Here is a 7,403-nt window from a genome sequence, read left to right on the forward strand (position 1 = left end):
GTACTGGAAATTTAGCAGATTATACTAACCCCATCAATTAAACTTTTCAGCTTAGTAAGCCCTTTCTAGAGAAAAGTTTTTATTTTAATTTTTATTATAGCAGTTCTGAATACCCAAAACTTTAAAGTGTCTTTGAGTGAATAAAACCAGCTGATGGTTCTACTGGATTGTAATCTTTCATTTCTCCTCATGTTTTATTTCTTTAGTTCTCATGTGACATAGACAAAATGTTCAAAATGAACTCTTCATGGAACAGAAACATAAGAACCAAAACCTTGGAGGCATGTTAGCTTGCATTTTAATTCTGGAGGGTTAACCTAACACCTGTAAGTCATTTCACTGCATCCATTTTCATTAATCTAAACCAAAACAATCCTGTTGTTCATTCCAGCAATGTGCAGTGGTACACATTAGAACCAAGATGTTACATCTCCAAAACATCAGTGTACCTATGGGATATTACTGACAAGTTACAGAGCGCAACGGCTAAACTTATTTCAAAATTTAAGTAACCTTTCAATTCAAAAGAGCACTGTTGACTATATACAGTGATATCAAAATGCATCTGTTCTTTCTTAAATGTTCTGTTCTATTTCATGCCATGAATATGACGAGATTCTAGAATGAAGGATACAGAGGTTTCATCATTTTGTTTTCCAACATCAAATGCATTTCTCTGTTCCCATCATTGTTGTTTGATATATGGGTACATGCCAGTTTCACTGCAATCTTCTTCTGTACCAAGATTTACATGACTCCCTTCAAACCATTAAAAACCCCCACTAAAATATGAAATAAATGGTGAGTCCATTACTTGTCAGTTTTCTCTTTTGTATATGTCATGTATGTCATCCCATAGGACATACGTTTTAATTTACCAAATAAACCTTAACTTGTGTCAGTAATCGTACATGCTGCTTGAGTACAGTGATTTACATCATGTAAAAACAGAACATCTTAAGCAACACATGTGCAATAAAAGCAAACAGATGTTTGCAGTCTAAGCATTGTGCTAATGGTGGTGGTATGGCAGTGTATCAAAGGCAAAACGTAACATAGCCAGAATTGCCCACTGGAGTGTTAAGCACAGCTGCATAACTTTGAACCCACAACCAATAGGATATCCCAAACCACCCTGGGGTACATTGCCATACTTAGGGTAAAAATTCATAATTAACTGCTAATGCCTAAACTCCCTAGTTAGGATGGGGTGGAATTTCTTATGAATGACACAAAGATAACAAAGATGCAGCAAAGCAACAGCTCATTTTACAGAATTAATACAGCAGGAACGCTACCTAGCGAAATTAAAGGTGCCACCACCCCACCCAAAAAAAAGAAAAAATAAAATCAACCTCAGGAGGCCTGATCTAAGCTTTTATACGGAATTTTCCAGACTAGGCAGCTACAAACTAAAGTGTTAGAAACTCAGCAGCCAGAGGACAGGCATCACTGCAGGAGCACAGTGGACAAGTTGTGACGCTTCCAAGCTGATACTCCCAGCGCTCTGTAACCCAGTGCATTACCAACAGGAGTGCTCTCAGCCTGTTGTAATGACTGGAACTATGCATGAGGTGTCAAAAATGGCATTCTGCTCATACCACTGAATGTGAATGGCATCGAACCCTAAATGAAGCTGAAGCTTGCATAATTATACCTAACAAAAACAACTGCCTTTTTTATGCCTAAATCTGACATCTAAAGGACCAAATATCAAAACCACCACGGAGTAACGCTATAAAAATCCAGTAAAAGGAAGATGCTTATTTGTTCAAAGGAAATCCTGGTAATGCAACTGATCTAAAAGCAAATACCAGTTGCTGTAGCCTCTGTGCACACAATCACATGAGAACAGTAACTTTTTACTAAAAAAATACAACAATTTAGATACGTATGAAGTGGAACATGTGTCACAACACCAGATATAAATACTCTGGGAAATAAGCATCTGCTTATGTATAGGCTTTCAGCCTCAAGTATGTTCTTAAACATCTTGCTGAACATACAGCATTTAACATGAGAAAATTAAAGCATGGAATCACACATTTTGTCAATAAGTGTTTATGCATTCCTTTACTTGCTATACCATCAAAAATAGATTTAATATTGATATTTTAATGAAAGAAAACACACACCAAAACAGCAGGAACATACATTCTGAGCAGCTGGTAAACTCAGATCTTAACACGTTGCATTTTTTCAATACCTCCTGTATGAGTCTCAAAGTAGTGTGTATTCCAAAAGTTTAACTCTGACAAATAATTTCTAAATATAACTTGGAATTAACACAGAAACAAATTCAAAGGATAAGTTTCATAAATAAGTCTACCTGGGAGATAACACAGGACCAGAGAATTTGGAGGCATTAGTTTTCAACTTGGTAGTTTTCTGAACTTTTCAGACTGAATAAACATACAAGAAGGCATGATAAAAAATTTCACATCTTCATCACAGGCTTTTCATGCTTTACATTTCTCAACCCTTTTTAATTAAAATACTTGCATTGCTCCAGTCCTAAATAATTACATTACACACTGGTGAATAAATATACAGATGTCACAGACTTCTTTTTCTAATCCAGGGCACAGTTTAGTGTCCTCTCATCTGAGAAAGTGCCTTCTTAAGCCATTCCTCAGCTTTACACTGTCCAGCTTTTTGCCTCCTTCATTTGCATGACTCTGAAGCGCATACACTCACAGGAGCTGTAATGCAGTGCTACACCAATGGCTTCTAGCAGGGAACACAATGTCTCATTTTTAGGTCATCATTGCAGACTGCGATCATCATAAATATATCCTCAAACCCAGTGGCACAGCAGAGCCAAGCGCTGTGGTATGAAGACAGCAGCTGGACTTAAAAGCACAACTCAGATTTGGAATGTTATTTTTAACTTTGCACTCCAGACATTTACCCAAGGGTGGAAGAAGACAGACACACAAGTTAAAAAAATTTAAAAATAAAGAAATAATTAAGCAACACACACTTTGCAGATCTCACAACCTCAGGATAGCAACGTTAGTCAGATGAACTCGTTAGACAGATTAGGATGCCCTTCCTACAACTCCTTATCATTCATCTTCAAAGCAAAGATATAACCTCATGCAATAGAGTGAACGCTACAGAAGAATGGGGGCTCTTGCCCATTCTCTGGACACCCATCTCCCTCTTATTCTTAGAATTCTTGCTTGGAGCTCTGCAACTGCAGATGGCAATTTTCAATTAGGCATGTGCTTCAGGGGAAATAAGGTATTTACCGAGGTCACTTAAGGGCAATGAAATCACACATGCCATATAAAATGCTTACACTACAAAATGATAGCATAATGGAATGGTAAAGCCTTTAACAAAACCCTAAAGGGAGCACGCAACTAGTACAGCATGTTCTTTTATTATTTCAAGCTCTCCAGTTACACCTTTGAAAGCCTAGTCCTTTTTTTTATTGAATAAATGAAAAGATAGCAGAAAAAAAAACCATGATGTGTCCAACTGCCTCTTACAAATGTGTAAGAGCACTCAGCTTCAAATTATACACAAAACAGAAAATGAAAGTATGAGGTCATGGTTGTAACTCAAGGAAGCACAAAAAAAACCCACCCCAAAATACAAAAACTGAAACCATACCATTTCATAGGATGAGCAGATTACTAAATGTGTAAAACACTGAAGACATTTAGTACGTTTTCATTTCTAAACAAAAATATTATGATTCTATATGCAAAATGTGTCAAGTGCTCTCCTATTTAAAAGTGACGAATGAGCGATAGCTTTTATGAATTAACCCATCAGTAATGCAACAAGGAAGAAAAAGATAATTTCTTTTCAAGTAATCAAGACTGTCAGATTCAAGTATTTCTGTTTCACTTGTATCAGTTGCACAACCAAAGCTGGTACCATGGTTGTATGCACAGACCTGCTGCGCTCAGAGCCTTTGCCTGAGTTTGGCGTATTCATCTCCAATATACAATCCAACACAATATGATTTCTGCACCTTGAACACACCTCTGTCATTGTAACTGATATAAAGAAAGCCTTGAAGAAATGAAAATTAATCTTTAAACAGGGTCAGAATTAATATTCCTTTTTCTTTAATCAGAGAATGAAACATGTCACCTATTAACATGGATGGAAGATCAGTGTCTAGGGCAAGAGGCTGGTTTGCAGACGAGGCAGGAGAAAGGTCATTGTATAACCCAGCCATAGCTACTGGATTTTCTTGTGCTTTGAGATAACAGGCAAGGTAAACCCCACACTTTAAATTGCTTCATCTACTTTGCAATTCATTTCTCACTATAAATAAGGATATATTTCCCTGGGATATATTGTCCAGCCATATATCCTGGTCTGAAAAGAATTTGCTTCCTCGCATTTTCAGGCCAATGGAAATTCAAACACTACCACAGATGCAGCACCGAGGTAAAGGAAAAAAAAAAAAAAAGGAAGAAAAACACTGGTTTTAGGCAGGTCCCACCATGATGCTGCAGGCCCAAGGGATGAGACCCCACAACACTTGTCTTCCTGCAAGAGTCACAACCACAAAGCTTGCCTAGGGACAGGCTGCAGCCAGGACCAGCCCTGCACTAGCATGGCCACACAGATAGCTGCTCAGTTCCTAGAGTAGAGTAAGCTCTTCTCAACCAGAATATACTGTATGTCTTTGAACGATCTATCTTGCTTTGCACTGGGAAATCAAAAGACCATTAATGACTATAGCATAGCTAGGCACTAAGTTGATGGGGGCAGTGGAATTTACTGGAGAGACTCGAGAAAAGGTGATTTAAAAGCATGTTTCCCCGAAGTCTTCTCCTGCCCTTTAAATTCATGCTTTGATTACTAACACCCCTGCTAAAAGTCTTTTTCCTCTGTGTTCACACTCAATTCACAATAATAACGGTTATTCACAAAACCACCAGGATGAGAAGCAACAAGATAAGTGAAATTTATGGTCCTCGTTCACTAGCCCTGCATTCTTTGCTGTGGTGACTTCTACTAAGACCTAAGATGTTTCATGACAATGAATCTTCAGCACTGAAACAGTTTTTAGGAACTGGCTACCTACTTTGCAACACTGATGCACATATGAAATTCTTTAATGAATTTAATATGGCTATTCCATGCCATTCCCATTAGTAATTCGCTAAACCTCCCAAGTCAGGAGTTTCGAAAAATCTTGCACATAAATGAATGAGAATCTGTATCAACACAAGTGAATTTTAATTCTGACAGCTCCTTGTTCTGAATGAATTTTAAACAGATAATACCATATTACTAATTTCAGATGGACATCAGTTCATAAAAATCAGGAATATTTATAAGGAAGAGAGTTTTAAATAATAATCTTCTTTGGTTTAGCTTCTAAGTCCTTGGGCATTGGAATTTATTTTACTTTCTGAATTCAACTCCTAGGAAAGATGTAGCTACATCTCCCATAACTACTGTGTTCACATCCATGTACAGATATACATATAAGCAACCATGAAAGTGAGTGAAAAGCAATCATATGTCTCAGTTGCTGAGAACAGCATAATAACTTTGCAAATGAACTCCACCTGTTTCCGACTAGCTCTCTGCACTTTGTTTTTTTTCTTAGTAGGTACTTAGAGAAATCACCCGAAAGCATTTTTCCATTCCCATCTCTTATGCCATAACTGCATAAAACTTGCATGAACGTCTACAATTAACGTGCTGATACTTAACAGTAGCTCTCCTGAAGAGCTGCACAGCAGTACTCTTCCAACTAGAAAGCTGTTTAAAGGAAGTTTTTAACTTTATTTTCTCCAAGGAACAATCTCTTTCTGTCTCTGTGAGCCTGTTGTAAAGATTATCAGAATATGCAAACACATCTTAAGAAACACACATGCTTGTTTTGAACTGGGGCAATTGTAGAAGAACAAGTTTTGCTTACATTTCCCAGAAGAGTACTTGCAGCTTTTTTTTTTTTAACTTACTGAGAAACCCTTATTGCTGCAGGAACTTGTATTCCAGCAAACCCATTCCAGCTATGCTGACCAGCTGCATTCATACACGTCAAAATAAAGCACGCAAAAAAACCTTGAATGCTAAACGGGCACACCTTTTACAAGATGTACATTTTAAGATAATGAAAAAAATAAAGTCAAGGACTTCTTTTTCCAGACACGCTGGGATCATAACACTGTGCATTCACAGAGCTTCAGCCAGCTAACCAAAGCATCTCAGCCTTATTTCCACTCTCAGCTCACATCTGTGTTCCATCAGAGATAAGAAAGTTTGAGAATCTCTCCAGTAAAACGAAGGTGTATCCCAATTAGAAGCACATGGAATGTCAGAGAAGTTAAGACAGTTGTTCACATAGATGCTGCTGTACGCATGAAGCACGCTGTTGATTTGCAGCCCTTATAAAACAAGCAAGCCGTTTTTAGGAGGGAACAGCCGTTCCAACAAGTCGCCTCACCCCGCGCCTCTCCGCGCTCTGCCACTGCCACCCTCCAGCTGCGGGGAACCGCCTGACATACCTGCTTCTCCATTTTTCCCCCAGTCAGTTTGTCTTCTCTTTTCCTGAAGCTGAAGAAGGAATGGGAGCGCGCACACACACAACACACAGCCCTTCCCGGGAGGACTCCGATCGGCTCTGCGCTGCGCTCTGTCCAGCCCTGCTCTCCCCGCCCGCTTGCTGGGGTGTGAGATCTCTGCTCTCGTTCCTCTCGCAGGCAGCCCTCAGCCCGGCTGAGCTCATTTAAGTCTAACAGGTTTCCTTATATAGGTAAACACAACTTGCATTCCTGGTGGAAGAGGTTAACTGTGAGTAAGCTTAACTTGGTTAACTCCACAGATACCAAATGGGTCTGAATGCTTGAAGTTTGCCGGCTCAGCTCTGTGAAGAGTGTTCAGAGTGGAGGACAATCTCCTTACAGCAGTTTAGAACCTATTAAACTATTACTATCCCATTATTTAAAGCTTTAGCAATACTGATGACTATGCCAGCATTGCATTAAACACTTGACATTTTCACAGAACACTCAGCCTGCACCTTACTCCAGGAAAAGTACATGAGGTGGCTGTACATTCTGACAATAATTCTACCTCTGTTAGAGTTTTCATGTATAGTTTGTTATATATGAAATGTTATATGAAAAGGCTAGGAAATGAGGATTGCAATACTGATATAAAGAGAAAGAAGCAGTATAAGGAGAACTTCTTTTACAGTTTTTCAATTCCTTTTCTATACAATGCAATAGTTAAACCTCTGGTGATAGATCTCTCTTTGTCAGCGTGGTGTGATTGAAACGTGTTAACAGACACACCCCTATCTAAACAGAAATGCAAAGATAGAGGAAGTACCCTGAACAAACATATACAATATTCTGCACAGCAGTGACACATGTATTTCACATGCTTTTTAATCTTCTTGCCTGCTCACTATTCAC

At 38.6% G+C, this 7,403-nt stretch overlaps 1 protein-coding gene across 1 annotated transcript in view; it reads right to left on the reverse strand.

Moving 5' to 3' along the window:
• The window catches only part of MID1 (midline 1), a 249,557-nt gene extending 242,865 nt beyond the window's left edge, over positions 1 to 6,692 (reverse strand). The window contains exon 1 of the mRNA XM_061459901.1: positions 6,492 to 6,692. The gene's annotated coding sequence lies outside the window, so the exon portion shown is untranslated. The remainder of the gene's footprint in view (positions 1 to 6,491) is intronic.
• Positions 6,693 to 7,403: the final 711 nt, after the last annotated feature.

Source organism: Pezoporus flaviventris, unplaced genomic scaffold, assembly GCF_033815535.1.
Source record: "Pezoporus flaviventris isolate CSIRO_AGI_PZ_B2104156 unplaced genomic scaffold, CSIRO_AGI_Pfla_v1 ptg000030l, whole genome shotgun sequence".
In the NCBI taxonomy this organism is placed as follows: domain Eukaryota; kingdom Metazoa; phylum Chordata; class Aves; order Psittaciformes; family Psittacidae; genus Pezoporus; species Pezoporus flaviventris.